The 26,580-nt window shown below is 30.9% G+C and overlaps 1 long non-coding RNA gene across 1 annotated transcript; it reads left to right on the plus strand.

Annotated features, from left to right (window-relative positions):
* Positions 1-6,215: 6,215 nt before the first annotated feature.
* Positions 6,216-16,470, plus strand: LOC145325668 (uncharacterized). The gene is made up of 5 exons (XR_013881543.1): positions 6,216-6,248; positions 10,435-10,505; positions 15,318-15,413; positions 15,818-15,879; positions 16,273-16,470. It is a non-coding gene; the product is annotated as an uncharacterized LOC145325668 (long non-coding RNA).
* The last annotated feature ends 10,110 nt before the right edge of the window (positions 16,471-26,580 follow it).

The raw sequence follows: 26,580 nt of genomic DNA on the forward strand, positions 1-26,580 counted from the left end.
TTTTACAGGCTTCTTGATTATAAATGGATGTATAGAATATACATGGATATTCTGACAGGGGAAAAATGTCATTAATTTAGGTTGCTGACATGGACATCATTTATTAGTCAGTTCGTTCATCCACAGTTATAGTCTGCTACAAATTTCATCAAGTACGTAATATTATTATCTGGTATAAACTCCTTATCCCCTAAAATACATGCGAAAGTAAAAAAACGTAAAAATAACGACAAAAACGACAGCTTCTATTATTATTTCGTTGTTTACCCGCGATAATTTTGTTAACAGCTGATTCATTTTACATCCTTGTGTCGTCTGCAAATAGAAGTAAACATATATTTTCTCTACATATTTTTTCCTAACAAAAGGCAAGAGTTTAAAAGTTTATAATCAAGGCAAAATAAAACATTTTAAACTTATAATTTTTTCATTTTACATTTTTTCTTTAATATTTCCATAAAAAATATAACATACAACATTTTATTATAATGCTTTTTTGTTTGTTTAGAAATCTAGAGGATTAAGTTGATAGAGTTTTTGTCCAAACAATTATAGTTTAGAAGACGACTTTTAGAATTATAAATATAAACAATAATAACATCAAAAATGATGTTAGAATTAAAGTTATACTTATAATAATTAGCCACTTTATAATTTTTCATTTTAATATCTGCAGAAAAAAAAATAAAGAATATATCCTTTCAAAATCAATATTTTTTTTATATAAAACATTAATCATTTTTGCAAAAAAAATCTCCCAAAATATTTTGAAAAAATCGTCGAAATATTTTGAAAAAATCGTCGAATTGTTTTGTAAAAATCTTTCTGAAGATTGCAAAAACACGAAACTTTAAGTTATTAATTAAAAAAGTGACGTAATAAAACTAATGTAAAATAATGTTGTTTTACTATAAAGTGAATTAAAATCTGTAGGCTTAAAAACACAAATTATATTTGTTTTGCTTGTATCATTATTTGAATTATATCTTATTATAAGTTTATATTTCTCTTATGTTTTACCAAAAAAAAACAATTCACAATGAATTTATACAAAAGTTTTAATAGTTTAAAATATCTCAAAAAAATTTATCCGTCATACCATTTTAGATAGATTATAGTATAATTATTTATCGCATCATATTATAGACAACTTTCTGAGGATATATAAATAAAAAATTATAAGATTTAAACTTGTTTTGTAAGAATCGAGCGGTCGAAGGTTCGAAGATTCGCGAAAACTTGTCTGTAATACGATGCTATGCTTGGTTTTTCAGTATGGCTGAGTACTAGTTCTAATCCCAAGGTATATTAGTCAGCTTCGAAGCCATACATTATTCTTTATTTACTTAAACAAACCAAATTATTTAAGAATATTTTCTATAATTTTAAAATTCTTTCATCATTAAATCTTTTGTAAATAGTTTTGATGTACGTATACAAATTACTTAGGTATTTTTTTCAGACAAAAACATAAAATAAGATTTTGCAAACTGATTCAACAGAAATATTCAAAAGAAACAAACTTTTCATCATTTGAGTTTAGAAAATAGAAGGAAGTAAGTTTTCATCGCGAACAAGGATAATTTTGTCCTTTAGTTGCGAAGCAAAACAAAACAATAACATCTTTAAAAAAAATATAATAACCATCATAAGAGAGTTTCTCTAGAGTACATCTGGAATACTTTTACCTATATAGTGACAGACACACCCTACATATAAAGTAGCCATGCGAAATAAGATATGGATGTAAGGAGATAGTTTTCATAGAGTACATCTGGAATAAATTTACATACATAGTGACGGACACACCCTACATATAGAGTAGCTATACTAGATAAGATATGAATGTAAGAAGATGGTTTCCATACATCTGGAATAGTTTTACCTAAAATGCAAAAAAAATTTCCACACAGGTCTTATGTTAGATATTTTTTATTCCAGGTGCGAGAACAACTAAGAATCCATCATGAACCAGTGTCATATCTGTAGCAAGGAATTCTCTACAAAAAGCAACTTGAATATACATGTGAGAATTCATACAGGAGAAAAGCCATACTCTTGTGATACATGTGAAAAAGCTTTCTCACGAAAAAGTATATTAATTGTACATAAGAGGACCCATACAGGAGAAAAGCCTTACTCTTGTGATACATGTGAAAAAGCTTTCTGTACAAGAGGTGAGTTAACCATCCATAAGAGAATCCATACAGGAGAGATGCCATTCTCTTGTGATACATGTAGTAAAGCTTTCCGTGCAAGTGGTGATTTAACCGTTCATAAGAGGATCCATACAGGTGAGAAGCCATACTCTTGTGAAACATGTGATATGACTTTCTCACAATTAGGACATTTAACTGTCCATAAGAGGATTCATACAGGAGAGAAGCCATACTCTTGTGATACCTGAGAAATAGCTTTCAGTACAAGTAGTGAGTTAACCATCCATAAGAGGATCCATACAGGAGAGAAGCCATACTCTTGTGATACATGTGGTAAAGCTTTCCGTACAAGTGGTAATTTAACCGTCCATAAGAGGATCCATACAGGTAAAAAGCCATACTCTTGTGAATTATGCCAGAAATCTTATCACTCTGGTTCAGACCTGTCAAGACATAACAAATCAGCTAGTCATCTCAAGAAGCTAAAATCTAAGAATAGAGTTTCACCTTCTACTTCTACTATTTTTGTTGATTGTGGTGAAGCAGATATTAAACTGGAAATAAAAGAAGATGAAAGTCATGATGAGGATCCTCTCTTTATCAACATGGAGGCTGAGGATCTTGAAGAAATTGTAAAAGAGGAATAAAAGAATTATTTTAGTAAAAATATTTACTTTTTTTACTAAAACCATAATGAGGATAGTTTGAACATCATTAATATCTTAAAACATAAAATTCAAAAATGAAAAACTTAATTCAAAATTAACAGTGAAAAAATATGAACTAAGCCTAGGTCTTAAACAATTTAGTGTTAATATTTTTAAAATCTTCAGTGGATATTTTTGTGGAAAAATTGAAATTTGATAAACTTTATGCTAATAAAGAATTAGTAATGAAAAACTTTGAATTCAAAATAATTAGTAAACAAGGATGACAACATCCATAAAAGCGAAGCACTGAAACGGTAGGACAAACGGACATTAATACTTGTATAGTGTCTGAACTGAATAATCAGAATATAAAAGTATAAGATTCGAAGCAAAATTGTAAGTAAATTTGTTAAAAAACTGCTTGATACAGGATAATGTTTATGGACATACTTACATCTTTAGGGCTTGATTATAGAGTTGCTTTGCTTAAAATATTGTTCTTTGTTGTCCCAGGAATCAATATACCAAATATCAGATCAAACGGATAATTAGATCATATAAAAATTCGTTGTTAAAAAAGTAGAAAAATCAACATGTTTAAAATGGACGTACGGACATTCTGGTAATGATTATAGAGTTGCTACGCTTTCGAAATTGTACCTAACTATTACAGGAATTACCATGCAAAATTTGAAATCGATAGGACAATTCTAACATGCTTAAAATAACGAATAAAAGCTATTTTAAAAAGTAAAAAAATCAACATGTTTAAAATGGACGTACGGACATTTGGGTAATGATTATAGAGTTGCTACGCTTTCTAAATCGTACCTAACTACTACAGAAATCACCATGCAAAGTTTGAAATCGATAGGACAATTCTAACATGCTTAAATTAACGAATAAAAGCTAACTATCTCGGACGGACGGACGGACGGACGGACGTACGGACGGACGGACGGACCGACCCTAATTATAGAAAAGCTTCGCTTTTAAAAAGGATAAACTAAGCCTAAGTCTTAAACAATTTAGTGATAACAATTTTAAAATCTTTGATTGATGTTTCTTAAAAATTAATTTTTTGTATGTATTGGGAAATGAATAAAAATGTATTATTTTTGCTTACAAAGTTTTTATATTAGAAATTAGTTTAAAGATGTTTTGTTACATTTTTATGTAATCCTAATACAATAGTAATATGATTTATGTCTGTCTGTAGCATATGATCTCGTTAACTATTTCCTAGAGATCAAGGGAAGCTAGGTATTTCCTTGTTTAAAAGTAACAGGATGAGACTGTCTATCTGTTTGTGCTTAAGATCTCACAAACCAGTAAACAATTAATTATAGTTATCCTTTACAAGTTTCCAATAAGTCCAGACTTGAGATCCTCTGAGGAGTAGAGTGGAAGACTTTGCTGGTGCTGCTGATGGTGTGGCGGCTCCAGGTAGTTGCACCTCGGACATAAGTCCAGGGAAGGTTTATAACTATTTTTGGCGAGGGCACATCCATTCTTCCAAGATAAATCGCACGTAGAAGAAGTTGACCCCTTTGCGCATCCTCCTGACAAAACCCTGTGCACGCCACTGGCTAGTAAATAAGCTATGATAATAAAACATCTTTAAAGAGACTGTGAACGTAAATTTTTCTCATCTTAATATTAAATCTTTACATTATCTACAACATCCAATAAAAGTGTAAACTAATTCTCCAAAGTGGGTTATTTATTGTCCAACCCAATAAAAAAGGATATTATCATTTTAAATAACCTATGAGATTCAACCCTTTGTAGACAGTGAGGTATTTTTTTTGTCAATAATACGAATTTAAAATAGGTCTTTATTACCTAATTACTACGATATAAAAAAAAACGAATTGGCAATTTTATAGCATAAAATAAATCCTTAACAGTAAGTAAATTGTTTCAACTATGTATGACAAGTCAAATATCACTACACACATTATAAGAAACAAAAACTTCGGATTTTCCCTGTTTTTTCCTTTTTCCCTCCCAAAATACCATAAAATCAAGGCATTATTCCTGGATATTTTTGTTAATAGGACGTTTTTGGTTGATCAGTGTAGTGAAATGTGCTTAGAAAATTTTAAGATTTGATAATCAGATGAGAAATTTTTACGTTCACACTCCCTTTAAGTAATTATTATTCTTACACGAAAGTAACAGGATGTCTGGATGGAGACTGATTTAATAGGATAGCTTTAAATATAACTAGATTTGCAGGGATCTTAAGGAATAGAACAATGGATTATAGATTGATATACATTCACAATAATAAAAAAAAATTACATCTTCTGTAAAATAAACAAGGATGACAACATCCATAAAAGGGAAGCTCTGAAACGATAGGACAAACGGACATTAACAATTATATAGTGTCAGACTGAATAATCAGAATATAAATGAATAAGAGTCAAAGCAAAATTGTGGGTAAATTTGTTGAAAAACGTCTTGATACATGATAATGTTTATGGACATACTTACATTTTAAGGTCTTTATTATAGAGTTGCTTTGCTTATGATATTGTACTTTGTTTTCCTAGGAATCAGTATACCAAAAATCAGAACAATTAGATAATTACATCACATAAAAATTTGTTGTTAAAAAGTAAAAAATCAACATGTTTAAAATGGACGTACGGACATTCTGGTAATGATTATAGAGTTGCTAGCTTTTTAAATCGTACTTAACTTACTACAGGAATCACCATGCAAATTGAAATCGATAGGACATCCTAATATGCCTAAATTAACAAAAAAAAGCTATCCGTCTCGGACGGACATACGGACGGCCCGAAACTAATAATAGAAACGCTTCGCTTTTAAAAATGGTGGGACGAAGTGAACTTCCTGCACCCCCGCTAATATAGAGAGAAAGAGAAGAGAGGTTTAAAAAAAAGAGACGGGATAAAAAATCTCTCTTAGTACAAATTAGTCGAAGGAAAACCATAATCAGTGAAAGATTAAATATATTCCAATCAGGGAGGAAGGGGACACTTGATTTTAAATTATACTGGCACCCAAAATTTTATAATTACATTCTGGTTTTCTCATTCTCATTGGATTAAAAACTTTGGGTACTTCAATAAAATCTCGTTTTAACTTTTCAACCAATAATTTCAGCCTATGGAAGGGGCAATTTTGTCTATCAACATAGAAGATGTCAATCAATTTATCGTCCATTGTCTTATCCTTAGAATACCTGATTTAAAAAAAAACAGATTTTGGAGTTTGATAGTACCCTCCCCAAAATATAGGACCTATGAGAAACAATATTGTAAAGGAGAATCATATTGGTCAAGGGGTTACAGAGATCCTTCGGGACAGACATACACACAGACACATATCCTCTTACTTTTATATATGAATTTAACATTTTTTTAGAGCATCAAAATAATGCCAGAGAAGAAGGCAGGAAAAGGTATGAACAAGGATGACAACATCCATAAAAGCGAAGCACTGAAACGGTAGGACAAACGGACATTAACACTTGTTTAGTGTCTAAACTGAATAATCAGAATATAAATGAATAAGAGTCAAAGCAAAATTGTAAGTAAATTTGTTGAAAAACTGCTTGATACAGGATAATGGTTATGGACATACTTACATTTTAGGACTTGATTATACATAGAGTTGCGGATGGACATACATTGTGCGCTGTATAGATTAGCTTCGCTACTAATAATAATAGATATAGAATATACGTGGATATTATTACAGGGGAAAACTTGTCATCAATTTAGCCAGCTAATATGGACCACATTTATTGGTCAGTTCATTCCTCCAGGAGGAGGGGAGGTGATTGGGTAAAGGGGGTGGAAGGTTAATTTAGCCAGCTGCGTGCATCTCTTTATCAAAGTATATGAAAACCTGGTGCAACATCCAAGTAATAATATACAGAGAGAGAGGGGACAATGGCCTGTTTATTACACTAGTCCCCAAAGTTTTATGATAAAGTTTTCTAATTCATTGGTTTAACAACTTTGGGGACTTTGATTGGTTGATTCGTTAAGTTGTGTGTTTAAGCGTTTCAACCACTATTTTAATCTACAGAAGGGGTAATTTTGTGTATCTTCATAGGAGATGTACATTGATTTATTGTCCAATGTCTTATCCCTTTAGATCCCTGAATAATATATTCACTAACCATGTACGTTTATGTAATGTACGTACATTATGTGACGTTGAAAATCATATAATGTTCAATAAATTATTAATATGTGATTTTTCTGTCATTTTCTTTCTATTGCACAGGGATCTAAAGGGATAAAACAATGGATAATAAATTGTTGTACGTACCCAATGATTACAAACAAAATTATCCCTTCTTGAATTAAAATTATTGCCTAAAAAGTTTGAACACTATAAGTTTTGAACAAACCAATTAAAATTTAATCAAAGTACCCATAGTATTTTAAATACGAATTAAACTTTGGGTACTAACTACTAGTGTAATTTACCAGTGATCTAAAGGGATAAGACAATGGCTGATAAATTGATGTTCATGGTACACCAAATTACCAAGACTGTTTATTATCAAAATTAGTGGTTGAAACGTTTAAACACTCAATTAATTGATCAAAATTCACTAAAGTCCCCAAAGTTCTGAAGCCAACGAATAAGAAAAGGTTATTACAAAACTTCGGGGACTAGTGTAATAAACATTGTCCCCTCTCTCTCTCTCTGGTAATTTATAGACCAATGTCCCCTCCCTCCCTCCCGCTATTGCATGACGATGAACTATTTTACAAATTATCATGTGTTCCAATAAGTTTTTAAGCGAAGGTATTCTATAACTAGGTTAGATCCATACGTCCGTCTGTAACGGATAGCTTTTATCATCAATTTAGGCATGTTAGATTTGTCCTATCGATTTCAAACCTTGCATGATGATTACTATAACAGTATGGCACGATTAAGAAATGTAGCAAGTTTGTAATCGTTACAAGAAAGTCATTATATGTCGTTTAAAAACATTCTGGTAGTTTGTCGGTATCATGTCAGTCAAAACCATAAAACTTTTTTATCAAAGCCATTTAGTCGACATAAACCCTTGAAAAATTATATATATATTTAGGTAGATTAACCATAGTTTAAAAGCTTTGCCACTCGTTAAATAGCTTAAAACCTGCACTGAACTGAAGTAAACATTTTTGGAAAATGTGGAATAATCAGTTTAAACAAACATACAGCCAATAGTTATTTCTCGCATCGTATTATAAACAGCTTTCCGCGTATATAGAATGTACAATTATAAGATTAAAACCAGTTTAGGCACCGGCTAATAAAACTGGTTTTAATCTTATGATTGTACATTTTTATATTCGTAGAAAGCTGGATATAATACGATTCTAGACATAGTTTTTTCGTATGGAAGAGAACCGGTTCCTATCCACCGGATTCGAATGAATACGAGAAAATTATTTTCTTACATTTAAGCATTATAGTTTTATCAAGGGAGAGAGGAGACATTGGACCCAAAATTTTGTATCTTTGGGTACTTTTCTGGATTTTTATTAGTTGGTTCAAAATTAGTGATGTCAAAACTTTTCAACCAATAGTTTTAATCTACTGTATGGTTCGTTTTTGTAAACCAATTTATCATTCATTGTCTTATCCCTTAAGTTAAGATATCTGAGTTTTATATATATATTAGCCAGGGAAAAGGGAATGATATTCTGAAAAACAAGTCTAAAGAAAAATTTCCTCACAACCCCCGTCCCCTTTTCCTCCCCTTCTTACCCAAACCTCTTCAGTTCCACGAAAAAAACAAGATATAATTCCACGACATTTAAAAAGGTTTCGTGATTTTTTTTTGGGTAGAATTGATTGTTAGAATAGCTACCCCTGCATAATAGCTAATATTCCAATACTTGACTGTGGAGATAAAAAGCTAGCAAATTTCCCTCAAAATACACAGTTCAGCACAGAAAACCATATCCATCCCCATTATTTTTGAGAAAAAAAAACATGGGGTGGAGGTTAATTTTTTTATGTTATATTGAAACTGAGTAGACCTTCCCCCCACGAAAGGTATATTTTTCAAAGATAAGGGGGAGGAGGGTTTCATTGCTCCAAATTAATTTGGGGGGAAAAACCATGACAAAAATTTTCTTCTTGGAGAAAAGGATATTAAAATTAGTGAGTTGGAAAAATAATAAGGATGACAACATCCTTAGGAAGCGAAGCACAAAAATAATGAACGGACAAACAGATAAAAGTAAAACTTTTTTAGTCTTCAAATTTGAACCTCGTAAAAGTGTCTGACTATGACGTCAGAAAAAATTAACAATTAACCAATGAGAAGCCAGTATTCACTGTAATTGACCAATGGTAAAATATATAGCGATCTCTTAATTGGTTAATTGTTAATTTTTTCTGACGTCATAGTCAGACACTTTTACGAGGTTCTTGAAATTTCAATCGTGTTCATTTGATATCATCTTGCATGGTCTACAGAATAATCACACAAAAATCACGGACATAAAAATTTTTCTTATACCCAATGATCACAAAATACTTCAGGCATCTAACTAAAATCTCTTTCCCTCAAATAGATAAGACATACGGACATACAGGTTGACATTCTGAATTATAGAGTAGCTGCGCTAAATTTATAAGAAAAATATTCAAAAGTAGCGTAGCATACAGTACGTACAACCATTAAAGTAAAACAACGGAGGAAGGAGGAATTAAATGATCGTCTGTCCTCACCTGCGCCGACTTTCAATTGGGTCTTTGAAAATCAACCAATAGCTTCGGAAATATTAAGACAGCCATTACGCTACAAAAGAGCAGAAAGCAATTTACTAGCAGACGAAAAAGGTCCCCAAAAGGATCCAGGAAGTTGTCAGGTTATACATCTGTATTAATAAATTTATTTTCTCGTATTCATTCGAATCCGGTGGATAGTAACCGGTTCTCATCCATATGAAAAAACTATGTCTAGCATCGTATTATATCCAGCTTTCTACGAATATAAAAATGTACAATCATAAGATTAAAACCAGTTTTTTAGCCGTTGGCACCTCGGGGCTAAAAAAATAGTTTTAATCTTATAATTGTACATTCTGTATCCGCGGAAAGCCGTTTATAATACTATGAACACAGTAATAGTGTCTGTCTAATTATGACGTAACAAAAAAAATTAGCCAATGAGAGGCCGTTATTGACCAATGGTAAAATTTATAGTGGCCTCTCATTGGCTATTTTTTTTTGTTACGTCATAATCAGTCAGACACTATTACTGTGTTCTAATACTATGCGAGAAATAACTAGTACAACCCACCAAACAACAATGATAACAATATACAAAGAGGTCAGATAATATGATGTAATAATAGTTATTTCTCGCATCGTATTATAAACGGCTTTCCGCGGATATAAAATGTACAATTATAAGATTAAAACTAGTTTTTTTAGCCCCGAGTTGCCGAAGGCAACGGCTAAAAAAACTAGTTTTAATCTTATGATTGTACATTTCTATATTCGTAGAAAACTGGATATAATACGATGCTAGACATAGGTTTTTCGTATGGATGAGAACCGGTTCCTATCCACCGGATTCGAATGAATACAAGAAATAACTATAAATTATCTTTGTTTAGATAAGACGAGTAAATGGGTGAAGATAAAACATTCTCTGGACTTTATACACATCAGCAAAGAAACAGTAAAGGTAATGAATTTTGAATTTATGGGGATATATTGACAGAAAATTTTTTGTTGCCCATTTATTGGTCAGTTCGTTCATCCAGTAGAGAGGGAGGGGATAGGGTAAATGGTATCGTTATTTGCGAGTTTCACTTTATATAAATGAAAATCTGGTGCAACATCACACAGATATCAATTTTTAAAGGTTTAAACTGTTTTTAACCTATTTTTAAAACGTATATAAAAAATATGCTATAAAGAATGAGACTGCAGAGCCTAAATTTGAATTAAGTCCCCAATAAACTTTTTTGGGGGGATTTAAATATTAATTTTTACTGTTGCCATGATCATTTTGATCCGAGCAAAAGGTCTTTTTTTTTATTTGGGTAAAATTCGTAGCTTTTAGAGTGTTTTGCTTCATAAATATTGTATTCTGGTATAGAGTAAAATTAGGCCTTATGATTTTACTATAAAAATTCACTAAAAAGTTAATTCTTTATAATATATCAACGAATTAACATTAACATGTTTGTGTTCTCTCACTTATTTTAAAAACATAAAAAATGGCTGTAAAGGGTTAAATGATAACAAATGTTTATGCAATACAACAAATTTATTTTTGTCACATATACAAATGTGTTATTAAATAAGATTATTCAAACTTATCTTTTAAAATAATTTTAAAAAGTATGTATCTTTTATGTGTACGGTTTTCATTCTTTTCATTTTATTTAGATAAAAAATATTTAACTACATTGGAAATAAGTCACTTTGTGAAAACACTCTTTTTTTGAATTGTAAAGAATTATATAAAACAAGGCTTCTTATTGGTTAGATTTCAGAATTATTTGTTTTATTGTAAATGTTAGATTTTTCAAGGAAAATTAATTGTTTTGGGAAAAAAAATTATTTCCAATGAACAGAGTAATGTTTTTTTATTGTATCAATATAAAGTGAATTATATAAAAATGTTCTGTAAGCCACAATATTACCCGAAGTAAAAAAAAGCTTTTGCTTCGGTAAAAATGATTACAGCAACACTAAAAATTAATTTTTAAATCCCCCCAAAAAAATTTACTGGGGACTTAATTCAAATTTGGGCTCTGCAGTCTGATTCTATAGGTGTCCTAGTATATTTTTGACCCCCCATTCAAAAATAGGTTAAAAACAGTTTAACATCTTTTATTTTCTCTGTAACAGAATATAAATTGAAAATAAGTGGTGGGAGGTAGTTTTTTATGTGTTTTATTTGGGTTGAGTTAAATCTGGTACAGAGTAGTTCCACAGGATTGGTGCACAGTAGTTTCCGGCCCTGCAAAGCTTAAAATACTAACCCCACCCCAATACTTCAATGGAGGGGGTAAGTGTTCAATAGGTCTTTTTAGGAAAAGCACCTAAATATCAAGACACAAGAAAAAAGTTTCAGAGCTGTTGTCAACCCAAATTATTTAGGACTTTAAATATATGATCTACTAGCCTACAGCTCACGTTGTTCGCTGGTCTGTAATGTTCTTGAGAATATTAAATATCCGTACTGGAAAGGTAGAAGGCTAATGCAATTATTAAACTGTTTTTAACCTATTTTTAAAACATATATCAAAAATATACTATGACACCAGTAGAATTAAACTGCAGAGCCTAAATTTGAATTAAGTCCCCAATAAACTTTTTTGAGAGGATTTAAAAATTAATTTTACTGTTGCTGTGGACTTTTTTGATCAGAGCAAAAGGTCTTTTTTCATTTGGGTAAAATTCGTAGCTTTTAGAGTGTTTTGCTTCATATATATAGTATTCTGGTATAGAGTAAAATTAGGCCTTTTGATTTCATCTAAATAATTCATTAAAAACTTAATTCTTTACAATATATCAATGAATTAACTTTATCGTGCTTGTTTTCCATCACTTATTTAAAACACAAAAAAATTGGCTGTAAAGGGTTAAATAGTGAAAGATGACAACAAACGTTTACGCAATACAACAAATTTTTTTTTCACATATACAAATATGATAAAATATAAGATTATTCAAACTTATTTTTTTAAATATTTTTAAAAAGCATGTATCTTTTATGTGTATAGTTTTCATTCTTTTCATTTTAATTAAATAAAAATTATTTAACTACATTGGAAATAAGTCACTTTGTGAAAACACTCTTTTTTGAATTGTAAAAACTGAAATGAAACAAGACTTTTAATTGGTTCAGACTTCAGAATAATATGTTTTATTTTAATGTTAAATTTCTTCTATATAAATTATTGTTTTAGAAAAAAATTATTTGCATCGAACAGAGTAGAGTTTTTATTATTGTATTGATATAATCTGAATCACATCAAATTGTTCTGTAAGAAACAATTTAACCCCAAACTAAAAAATGCTTTTGCTTCCATCAAAATGATCACATCAACATATAAAATTGATTTTTGAATCCCCCAAAAAAAGTTTATTGGGGACTTAATTCAAATTTGGGCTCTGCAGTTTGATTCTACTGGTGTCATAGTATATTTTTGATATATGATAAAAAAAATAGGTTAAAAACAGTTTAAGGTATAAAATCCGATCAGTTAAGAATTTGTAGAGGACCCGATCTTTCAGGGTTAAGACAGAAGACTTATTTTATGTTTGCTGACCAATGCACCTCTACTCTATGAATAATACTGTCTGTCGGTCTATCGGTAATGCTCTTAAATAATTTTCCCAGCTTTTATCGAAGATATTTTTTGTATAAAGATTCACTATGCATCATTACTTTATATGTCTGTCTGTTGTACACCTTTTTTGCTTTTATTTTCTTTGCTTTTTTTTTAATTCAAGAGCTTCTATAGTTATGGATGTTGTCATCCTTATTTACCTGTTAAATGTTAGTAGCGAAGTCAATTAATTTAAACTTTAAAAGTTTTTTCCTTACTTAGTCCGTTATTCTGTCTATAGACTACTAATATTTTGTGTGAAGATTGTATGACCACTGCACTGATCATCGTTCGTCTGTCTGTTGGTTATGCCGCGTTTTCTTCTTTTTGCTTTTGAGTTTTACTTTTACTATTAGGATTTTTGCTACTTATGGATATTATCATTCTTGTTGATGATTTTTAAACTCGGGGATCTTAGGAAATAATGTTTTATATTTATTTTACATACCCCATGATGATAAACAGGGGTAAGCCTTCTGTTGATTTCAAAGTTTGAACACTTCTTGTTTAGAACTGACGAAACACTGATTAAGTTTTTTAGTCAAAGTGGTTACTAAACTTTGGTAAACAGTGTAATTTACAGTCATATGTTACCTCCTTCCCTGAGGAAAAGAAATTTTGGAATTGAAATTATCCTTCTTACTCTATAATTCACTCTAAAATATTTGTTTTCTCAGCTGCTATAAAAATTAGATGGCTTAAATTTTTAATCAAGATTATAATAGACATTTGTTATTATAATTGCTTATTGCTTATTTATAATTCAAAATGTCCGTCCGTTTGTCTGTTGGCTAGGATTAGAGGAAAAAGTAATTTTCTCATTTCCTATTCAATGGCTGAAAATTGTCTTAATATTCCCTATATAGCTCGCCAGTATGGACCTTATCTATTGGTTAGTTCTTTCATCCAGTGAGAGGGAAGGAAATGGGGTAAAAGGGTTGGATAATGTTAATGATCTATTTCTTGTTAAAAGCCAAACTTTTCTACAGTGGGGGTTGATCTGTCCATCCGTACGTCCCTAACAGATAGTTCTGATAGCCCTATCACCATGACGTTAGTATGTCCAAATAAAATAACTTTTATTTAAGCTATTAAATGACATATTTACTTAAATTTTTGCTGAAATCTAAATATTTTCTCTTCTAAGTGCAGTTACTCTATATTTCTTAATGTTCTTTAGTAGAATTGATTAATGTTTCTCTTTTACGGATTTTGTCATCCTTGTTAATGTTATTAATTATCAGAGATAATTACTCTTTTTAAACACTATCGCTCTTTGCCTTAAAAATTTTATTCTCATATTCTTCAATTAAATGTCCATTTTATCATCTCTTCAAATTCAGCTTGTAATAAAATTAGAATGCCTATGGTTCATTATGTACTACCCCCTCCCCCCCGTCTCTCTCTCTCTCTTTCTTTCTCTCACTCCCTCCCCCCAACCTCTATCTCTCTCTCTCTCATTCCCCCGTTCTCTCTTGGTCTCCCCCCTTTCTCTTTCTATCTCTCTCGCTTCTTCTCTTTTTCTCTCTCTTCATAATATATACGTTACACATAATGATTCGACTTTAACATTTTACGTTAGAATATCTGTTTAATATATATTTAATCAGTAATTATTAGTTTTATATTTACACCCAATGTAACAATAAACGATTTAACGTTTTGCTCCATTTTTTATCATATTTTAAAGATTGAAATCCTAATATTCTTCATTTCAATTTATCGTCCTCATAGGGTTGAAATGTTTAGTTTCATATCTGACCACATTACGGGAGTGTCGCATGAATCATTTCATTTTAAAACTAAGTTTTCTTATTTTTACTATATTATAAATTTAAGTTTTCTGTTTTATGAATAGAAATCAAATACTTCAATGTTATTTAAATAGCAACATGAATTAAAAAAACTGAATTTATGATGCTAAATGTTGAATAATGGGTCTTAACGTTCTGGTCAATGAGAATTTAATAGGGATTATTGGAGCACTATGAATTTTATACACTATACTCTTGGAAGATTCGAGCTCATTTATAGACGTTTATTTCCTATATAGATCTGTCATGGATCTTGTACATGTTAAAAATTGGAAGATTTCATTAAATAAAAGTTGTCACAAATATAGGTATTAAATAATAAAAAGATATTTTAAGGAGCATGGACAAATCAATGGAGTAGATCAGACAACCCTTCCTTTCCTACACCAAACATATTCCCCACCACTCCTACTCATAGATCAGAAATTACAGGTGAGGCAGTTTCCAATATGGCTTCTAAACCGATTAATATATCTGCTGGATTATAGCTGGTTTTCAGTCATACTGCAAAATCATGTAGTTGTATCCTATAACTGACAATTTTCCATTTATAATCATAAAATCATAATATTAGTACCAGTTTTGTTAGCCCTCACTGAGGGGCCGAATAAACAGCCTAATGTCCCTCCCCCTCTGGGTCATATTTATCTTAAGAAGTTTGAGTTTTAAACCTCCTCTTGATCTGTAAGAAGATAACTGTAATCCAGCAGTTAGCGAGATCCTTAGCGATACACAGACAGATATCTTCTTACTTTTATTTAATGATAAAATATGAGAGGAGGGGGGGGGGGGGGGGGGGTGTTTTAAAATTGTTCAAAATTATCTTATTTGTCAAGGACGAGGTGTGCGCAGTTCAAGGAGAAACATTGGATCTTTACATGAGAGGCCTTGGAGTTAGGTAAGCTTTATCCAGTATGGCTTTAAAACCGATTGATATCCGCTGGATTAGAACCTTTTCTCAGCCATACTAAAAAATTATATATAGCATCGTATTACAATAAATTTTCCACGAATATTAAAATAAGAATCTTAAAAATATCAGATTTTTGGGTATAAAAACTGAAAAAAATTGAAAAAATATTTCTAAGAGGATAATACCGGATAATGCTTACTATTCAAAGATTTCGTGCTCTCTTAGATATATCGCAAATTCAGTTTTTTTTTTGTGACCACTGAACCTCTTCTCTATAATTCCCTTTGTTCATTTGTCTCCCTGTGGTATTTTGTTCTTCGCTACTTATGGATATTTTCATTTTTCTGTTTTTAATAATTTCATTCTTGTTGATTTCAGGATGGCCCTACTAAACGGCATGCACAGAAGCGAAGAAGAATAAAAAGATTTAAAAAGAAATTTCTGATATTTATACAAACTATACATTCTTTAATCTGTAAAAAAAATGAAAAAATACAATACTAATAATTTTATATTAATTTTAATTAGATAGTTATATATCGCATTATATTATAGACAACTTTCTGCGGATAGTAATTATCCATAATACAATACAATACAGGATTTTTCAGTATGGCCCATAACCGGTTCTTATACAGCGGATATTTATCAGTTTCGAAGCCATATTGAAACTGAATGTTGTAAATCTTGTAGAAAAGAGATAGGATGTCTTTGTGTGTCTGTACTAATAGATCTTGCAAACAGCAAAAAGAATTATTTCTATCCTACATCAGGAAGGCTTTATATGGGTCCAAATCAGGTTTTTTAATATCTATTTTAGCGGAATCGTTATATTATTACTTGGATGTTGCGCCAGTTTTTTTTTCATGTACTCTGATACTCGCAGCTGGCTAAAATGTTGATATTTACCTTTATCTCATCTCCTCTTCTCTTACTGGAAGAACAAACTGACCAATAAATGAGGTGCAATGCAAGGATAATTGACGTCAAATTTCTCCCTGTCAATAATAAATCCACGTAACTCATTTATCCATTCCGTTTCTAGGGGCAAAAAGGTAAGGGCTGAAGCCACTAGTTAAATATATTTAGCTATAAGTTAATATTGTGTACTTTATCATTATTTAATTATCTTTTATAGACTATAGTTTTCAGAAATTATTGATTAAGAATCGAAGCTACTCGACATTGGAGATTAATGTCTGTTACATTGTATTCCAGAAATCCCGAAAAATGACAAAAAATCATAGAGAGTGTATATTTGAAAATTTTGATGAAATTTTATTTAAATAGCAATAAGTATACATATATCTTTTAAAATAATGGTGAAAATACTTATAATAAGGGTTTTACACAAGGGGCGTCAGGGGGGGGGGGGGTGTAAAGCTAGTCTAATAAGCACATTTTAGAAGCTGTAACTTCCTTTGTTTCTAAGCAACATTGACGGGAATCATATCAAAAGATATTACACAACCCAACTAACAATGTTTGTTAACCCTAAATAGTCGGGGGGGGGGGGGGGCGACCCTCCCCCCTTTTAGTATTTTCTTTGTGTGAAAGATAGAGAGCTATAACTGAGTGACTTGTTTATAATGGGTACGACACATAACTGAAAGTTGAATATCTCCATCCTGGTGGGCACAGGATGCCAGGATACCTGGCAGGATCATACAGGTAAAGAGCAAAAATAATTTTTTTTATGACTTAAACTTAACATTTTATCTTACCAAAATAATAAAATATCCTATATTACTACATACAGGTGTTCAAGTCAATTTCCGGTTCCAGGTATGATCCTGCAGGTCTCCAGAAATCTTTAATTGACTCCTTTTACCTCAATTATTTACTTAGAGACCTCAAATTTTAAACTTAAGCTATTCTAACAACTATACACGACCAACTAAAATTTCATTAAAATCTGCCGCTATTTTCCTGCCGACTGCCGTCGCTGAAATTTATATTTTGAGATTTCTAATAAATACAGATGAGCAAATTTCTTACTCATTTTTTAAGCAGGGAGGAAGGGAACAATGGACTGTTTATTATACTAGTCCACAAAGTTATATAATAGTTTTTTCTTATTTGTAGGCATAACAACTTTTGGGACTTTTGAATTTGATTGGTTAGTTTATTAGTTGAGTGTCCAAACAGTTCAACAACTAATTGTGATTTATAGAAGGGGCAATTTTGTTTATTACCATTGGGGATGTACATTAATTTACTGGCCATTGTCTTATCCCTTTAAATCATAGATATGTAAGACTCTAATTTTTATTTTCATTTATTTTAAAGGAAACATTTTCTATCTTAATCAACATAAGTTCTACTCTTCTTTGTTAATATGAAAGAACCTTTTGTGAAAGGTTGCTCAATTAAAGGGTAAAGGGAGTAGATAATGTTAAACATATAAAATCAGAATATTTTTTGTTGATTAAGGAAACCACATACAAATTTTAAGACTTCTAGCTTTAATGGGATCCAAGATTGATATAAATCGAGGCCCCCCCCCCCCCCCCCCTCCCCAATATAAGGTATGATAGTTCAGATAAGACCTTAGACATAAATGGATAATCTTTTATTTGTTTTTAAAACTTTTCTCCACTTTAAGTTTAATGGAATAGGTGTTTTAGATAATAAGTAATATATTACTTTTATGTCTAAAAAAATTGTTATTTTTTTGATAGACCCAGTATCTTTAGGGCTTAAAAAAACAAACTTCGCATAGCTTCGCATACACAGGGTAAAGTTCTCTGATATTATACATACATCTAATATCACCATGTAAGAGGATTTGCTTGGACTTTTTTGGTCTTAAAAGATCTGGAACCAAACGTAAAATTTTCATTAGAAGAAAATTGTCTATTTTACAGAAATCGGGTATGCTAAGAAAACCATCTACAATTACAAAAAAAAATGGAGATTTGACTTCTTTTAAAGGCTAAACGTATAAATTATTACATACTGATTCCAAAAATATAAAATACTTAAAAATAGCTTTAAAAATAAAGGGTCCACGATGATTTGAAATGTAGTTTAGTTGACCTTAAAAATAGTTGTTTACAATGATGAAAAGTAACTTAATTCCATACCTCTGGTATAATTACACATAAAATTCTTATTTTTCATAGTAAAGAGCTAATTCTTTCGGCTTTATTTCCAAACACGTGTGTATATTACTAAACAATTGTTTAAAAGTGTATTTTCCAAAATGTAAAAAACGATTTTTTGTCACCCGTGGAACATAGTGTGTTAGTCATTAGTAAGCTTGAGACAACAAAATTTGTTATAAAACTAAATCATGCATGTATAATAATATCCACTTGATTAGAACCAGTTCTCAGCCATACTGAAAAATCATGTATAGCACCGTATTACATAAATTTTCCACGAATATTAAAATAAAAATAATAGAAATAAATACCAGTTTTGTAAGCCCGGACCATCGGGGCTAACAAACTGGTTTTAATCTTATAATCTTTCATTTTAATATTCGTGGAGAGCTGTCTATAATATGATACGATAAATAACTAATCTATTATTAAAACTTTTGTTCTTTACCTTTAAACTTTTACAAAGAAAATTTAAAATTTTCCTATTCTTTCTTTTATAGATAATTAATATTGTATTTAGATAATAAAAGTTGAGACTTTCACAGGGATGGAGGGGATGTTGGATTGTAAATTATACTAGTACCCAAATTTTGTATGTTTTTTTGTTAACTTAGAATTTTGGGGTACTTTTATCAAGTTTAGATTTTTGTAGTGTCAAACTTCTTAATCAATAATTTTAATCTACAGAAGGGAAATTTTTTATGTTCCATTATCTTATCCCTTAAGATCCCTGATAAGTTGCTAATTAATTACCTACTAAGTGATCAATAATTACACATCAGAGAGAAAGAGGAGACAATACTCTGTTAATTACACTAGTCCCCAAAGTTGGCTTAATAACTTTGGGGACTTGAATGCATTTTTTATTGCTTGATTCATTAAGTTGAGTGTAAAAACGTTTTAACTACTAATTTTAATATGCAAATGATGCAATTTTTTGTATCATCATGAGAGATAAAATAAATTTATTGGCCCTTGTCTCATCCCTTTAGATCCCTGATTACACATACACTGCACTGTGTTATAAAGAAAAATAAGTTGATGTAAAATTAAGGGTAAACGTAAAACACAAAATTTTACTTTTTAGCTGATTTATTATTTACACACAAAAATAAGATAAGACAATGGACATTAAATTGATTTACATCAGTGATTAAGATAAGCAAAATTATCCCTTCTAATAAAGATTATTGATAAAAATGTTTGGACGCTAAAAGTTTTTAACCAACCAATCATATTCATTAAAAGCACCCAAAGTTTTTAAGCCAATAAATAAGATAACGTGGCTGCAATACTTTGGGTACATGTGTAATTTACAGTCCAATGTTCCTTTTTTTTCAGCAAAAAGAATATTTTTTTTCTGCAAAATGTAGGAAATTTTTTATTTTCAGTTATCTTTAATTAAATATAGAAGTATTTTTTTTCATATATTTATTGATATTGATTTTTATGTTCTATTGTATTTTTTTAGAATTTAGTTTAGATTTTTAATATTTAAGGTATTTAATTACATTTATTTTTATTTTTAAGTTCTTTAACACAAAGCATTTTTTGAGAACCCCTTATTTAAAATATAGATTGAAAATAAGAAGTTTTTGGTTTGTTTATTAGTTTAGGTCAGGTTAGGTTAGGTTGTATGGGATACAGGATAGCCCCACAGGATTAGTCTCCCCATCCTTAGGAAAACCCAGCCAAACCGCCCTTATTTTAAATTTTATAAAAAAAAGTTGATGGGTTATGCTCCTATTTTCACATATTTTTATTAAAAATACACTATTAAGCCAGGAAACCGAATGGATTGTTGTGTTTTGTGAGTTCTAATAGTCTATTCATTTATCAAACTATTATTTTTTTATCATCCTATAACAAATAATCAAATGGGGGTCCATTAAATTTTAGAAATCCATCTTTGATTTTAGGCTAAAGAACTTTTTCTTAGACTTACCTAGGATTTTGGTTAGCCGAAAATATTCTTAGAACTAGGCATTTGATGAATTTGTGTTTTTTTTAACTGTAATAAAAATTATTGTACATAAAATGTTTAGATTTAACTATTATACAATGGAATAGACGTCATATTTTATACAAAATAAATGTTTAAAATAAACAAACTTTTGTTTTATGTTTACAATGGTTTTTAACTACGTTTTTGTGAGGTAAGTAATAAAAACAAGGATGACAGCATCCATGGAAGCCAAGATTTTTAATATTTTATGAAAAAGATGCCTCGCATATAATATCGAACCTTGTTGTCCTAAGAATCATTATTCCAAAAATCTTATGAACATGAAAATTATATCATTCAAAAAGTTGTTGTCATAAAATTGAATAATCATCATGTTTCAAATGTACGTACGAAATTTCTGGCAACGATTGTAGAGTTGCTACGCTTCCTCATTAGGTACCTAGCTGTTTTAGGATTCATCATGCAAAGTTTGAAATCCAATCTTAACAATCTTTTTTTATGGTAGATTAAAAAAGTATTTTTTTTTTTTTGGGGGGGGGGGAGAGGTTGCAACATCCACACGACCCCATTTTTTATTATAGTTTCTTTTAGTAGAAGGGAAATTTTATCTTGGGGGGATTTCTCTTTGGAAAAAAAACGTGTAAATAAGTCTACAAGAGAAATTGTATTATTAAAAATTTTCGCTTATTAAGAAATAAGGCATGGGGAGTTACAAACAACCATTATAAAATTGAAAGATTATGCCTAAATGAAACCTATTAAATATTCATGTTTGAACTTTTCTCTTTCGCAAAAATATATTCAATTAACACAGGGATCTAAAGGGATAAGACATTGACAATGTAAGATAAACTTATGTACATCTCCAATGATGATACACAATGTGGGGGGGGGATGGGTCCGGGGGGGGGGATAAAAAATGAAAAATTCATTTGGGTTGACAAGAACGTCCAAACTTTTTGATTTTTTTTTGGGGGGGTATCACCCATTTTTACCCCCCCCCCTCTTGGACGCCCCTGCTTCTGTAGATTTCAACAATTGTATGAAACGTTTGCATACTCAACTTAATGAACCAGCCAATTAGAATTTAAAATAATAAAACTTTATTATAAACTTTGGGGAGTGTAGTAATAAACATGCCCCCCCCCCCCTCCACCCTGTAGTAACGTCTATAGATAGATAGATATATCAATGGGTTAGGATACAGAAAGCCCGGCTCAGAAAGCCAGTAATAAACTTTTTGTTTCAAATTTCAGAAATCCCATAAATCTCAAGGCAAATTATTGAGGTTGAAATTTACACTTTAAAAAGGGTTTTAAGGGTTGGGGAGGGGGTATATGAGGTAAAGGAAATTGATTTAGAATTGATAAAGATAGTGTACTAAATAATGCCATATCTCCCGGACATACGCCGTCATGCGTCAGGTTGGAAGGGTGACGCAAATTTCAGATCCCAGATTTCGCGATTTGAAAAAAATTAAATAATCTTGCAAGCATCGTTGTTATCTTACAGAGAAAAATAGTAAATCAAATAGCAAAAACTGAGATCTGAAATTTGCGTCACCCTTCCAATATGACGCATGACCGCAACGACCGCGAGACGTGGCATTACTATATCGAGGAAGATGGGGGGGGGGAGGAAAGAGGTAATAAATGTGTCATAAACCCAACTAAGGTCACCGGGCTATATGATAAATAAACTGCAGGGATTTAAGGGGATAAGACAATGGCCTATAAATTAATATACATTCACAATGATGATACATATAATTACCCCTCCTGTAGATTACAATTAGTGCTTTAACCGTTTTAACACTCAACTTACTGATATAACCATTAAAAATTCACTTTGTCCCTCAAAGTTGTTGAGCTAACGAATAAGAAAACATTATTACAAAACTTTAGGTACCAGCATAATAAACAGCCCAATGTCCCCTCTCTCCCTGATAAACTGTTTAAGATGGGGAGGAGTTGTATTATAATTCATAACAACCTCACAAAAAGGAGGGAAATTCTAACTGAAGATTATATTGTTTCTGCAGTGCCACTACTATATAAATAGGAATGGTAAAATATTGCAATTACAAGTGAAATAAGACAAAGTAGTTCTTTGAAAATTTATATAGAATTTGGAAAAAAATTTGCGTTAGCAAGCTATGTTTATAATGGCGAACATATGATAAGTATTACATTTGAAATACATAGAATAATCCCTCCCGTTTTATAATTCCCAATTTAAGAAATAAACAACAAGGAGGACAATATAAGTAGCAATAATATCCATAAAAGGCAGAAACATAGCCCAAAAGATAGAAGAAATAGTGAAGGAAAAGTCAGCAGAATCAAACAAGGATGACAACATCCATAAAAACAAAGCACTGAAACAGTAGGACAAACAAACATGAACACTTGTATAGTGTCAGAACTGAATAATCACTATATAAATGTATAAGAGTCAGCAAATCTGTAAATAAACTTGTTGAAAAACAGATACAAAAAAAACTTAATACAGGATAATGTTTATGGACATACTTACATTTTTAGGACTTGATTATAGAGTTGCATCGCTTATTACATTATACTTTTTTGTCCCAGGAATCGATATATCAAAAATCAGATCAATCCGATGATTAGATCACATTAAAAAGTAAAAAAATCAACATGTTTAAAATGGACTTACGGACATTTTGGTAATGAAAATAGAGTTGCTACGCTTTCTAAATCGTACCTAACTACTAAAGGAATCACCATGCAAAATTTGAAATCGATAGGACAATTCCAACATTCCTAAATTAACGAAAAAAAGCTATCCGTTACGGACGGACGTACGGACGGACCGACCCTAATTATAGAAAGGCTTCGCTTTTAAAAATACGAAACGGTAAAGATAATATTCAGTCAAAAATTAGCCGTCTATCATGAATAGCAGTAAAGAAATTTCCCCATACTGTTTCAATGGACAAAAAGACAGACAGACGAATGGAAAGATGGAAGGAGATTCTGTAACAGAAAGCAGCTTCGCTATTAAAACAAAGCCTTCATTTCATCTATTATTATCTTTTAACCATGCATAATATTAATATTACAGCTTTTACAACGTTATTGATCAATTAGTAACTTCTGTAACATAGAGCAGCTTTCCTATTAAATCAATGCCTTTATTTCATATTTTATAATCTTTGAACCATGCATAACATTAATATTGCAGTTTCTACAACAAGTGATTTATTAGCGAAGCCACTCTGTAATAAGTCTTTAATAATAAGCAAATTTACTCTATGATCGTTACATTTATAGCAACAGTTTTTAAGTGATTATTTATATGATTATTAGAATACTGATTCCTACCATTTCAGAGTTTCGCTTTTATGGATGTTGTCATTCTTGTTTTATTTATAGATGTATTAAAACATTTCAATTACTAGCTTAGAAGTTGAAAATATTTTTCTCTTCCTAAAATGCTAGTTTTATGTAGTGGGGAAAATGGATACAATATTGCTAGCTTGCTGATACCCTTGAGGCCTCTAGGAGCACTTGTATTATGGAGTAGGGTTTTTTAACGGGCGGATTCTTTAGAGAGGGTGGTACCCTCCCCTTAAATTGTAATAAACCTATGTGAAGCTCTATAAAAGAGAACCATAGTTAGCGAGATCCTTCACTTCACACACCATGCAAAGCCACTCATTAATTATAAATTTTTATTCTTTGATTTTCTTGGCTGCTATGCAAGAGCTACGAATGGAATTTTTTTTGTAGAGATTTTCTATACCAATTGGCTTCCAACATTTAATTTACTTTATCATTAAAGCCTTCCCTTTTTATGTAATGTATTCAAATTAATCAAAATTAAAATAGTGGACACAAGGATCTTAAGGGATAATATAATGGTCAATAAATTGAAGGAATCCCCAAAATACGAGAAAAGTTAGTTAGCGCATCGTATTATAGACAGCTTTCCACTGATATTAAAGAGAAATATCATAAGATTAAAACAAAATTTGTTATTCCCGAGGGGCCAAAGGTCTCGGCTAACAAAACTTGTATTTATTCTATGATTTTAAAAACGAAGCTTTTCTATAATAAGCGTCGGTCCGTCCATCCATTACGTTTACCTCTTTTCGTTAAATTAGACATATTAGAATTGTCTTCATATTAAACTTTATATGATGATTCCTATAACTGTTAGGTATGATCTGGTAGCAAATCTATAATTATTACCAGAAAGTCCGCATGTCTATAAAATATGCTGATTTTTTTTACAAAAACATCTTATTTATATACATTTAATATTTTGAATAATGAATCCTAGTACAATATTATGAGCAATGCGTCTCTATAATCAAATTCTAATAATGAAAGAAAGTGATTTTACTGTACCCTGTATTTACACCATTTTGCAACAATTTTCTGTACAATTTTGTGGGGCTTATAAATTATTGCGTTGCTTAATAAGTGCTGACACTCTACAGGAGTTATTGTTCGTTTGTCCTTCCTTCTGATTTTAGAAAATTACTTTTATGGATGTTGTCATCCTTGTTTAATCTGTAAGTTAAAGGTGTGAAAAGGATTTATGGAAGCCAAGTGTCACTAATTAGATGTACTCTCCACCTAATAAAAGGAAAGAGTTTGAGAGGAGGGGGGGTTTATTAAACAAGGTCAAAATAGTCCAAAATGTACTATAAATAAAATAAGAATTAGATGTAGAATTAGAGACGGAGAAAGAAGACATTTTCACCAATGGCATCAAGTAGAACTAAAGAATCCATTTAAGAGGTAGAAAGGAGAAAAGAAAGGAATGAGGTCATTATGAGGGATGCTACTCATGAAATATGTTGATTTTTTTTATGTTTAAACAAGTTGTATATGTGCACTTTTGTTTGATTTATAGTTTTTGATATGCAATTTACAAATTATGAATTTTGATTGATCTTAAGTAATAAACTACAGCAAGAAAGAAAGACAAAGTGTATGAGGGAAGAAGGGACTTATAGAGATACTACATATCTAAAAAACATATACTGGTGGGGGGGGGGGGGGGACAAATTTAGAAATGTGATACTTCCTATTTCTTTGAAGATTGTGTGGGTTGTTAACATAATAATGCCAAACTAAACCACGCGGTGGGGGCGTGATTTGAATGTGTAGTATACTCCTTTTGTTAAACTTAATTTAGGGTTTCTTATATAATTGCAACGTAGTTATAAGACTTTGGGTAGCAATAAAATGAGACGTTGGGTACACCTCTAACTGAAACGATTTTTGATTAGTCAACGGATCTAAATTAGTCTCGGACAGGATATAATTAAAAGCCTAAATCGGACAAGGAATAGCCGAAAACGATATTTTTATACTTAAAATTTAAAATATAGAGCTAAATGAGTGATTGCGTCTTTCTCTTTTTATCAACAGACGCACTTGGATATATTATTTTCATAATGAATGATATGTATTTCCGATTTTAACGTCAGCTCATGTTTAAATTTGGTGAGCTATATTATTGAGTAGCGTTGTTAAGAATGGATGGAAGAATTTTGTAATGAAAGCGAAAGTGGGTAAGGAGGATAAGGGATGGGGTAGAACGGGTTATCAAAAAACCAAAAACTCTTGCCAGTGG

The sequence above is a fragment of the Acartia tonsa genome, chromosome 8, assembly GCF_053477335.1.
Source record: "Acartia tonsa isolate MP-2025a chromosome 8, ASM5347733v1, whole genome shotgun sequence".
Taxonomy (NCBI): domain Eukaryota; kingdom Metazoa; phylum Arthropoda; class Copepoda; order Calanoida; family Acartiidae; genus Acartia; species Acartia tonsa.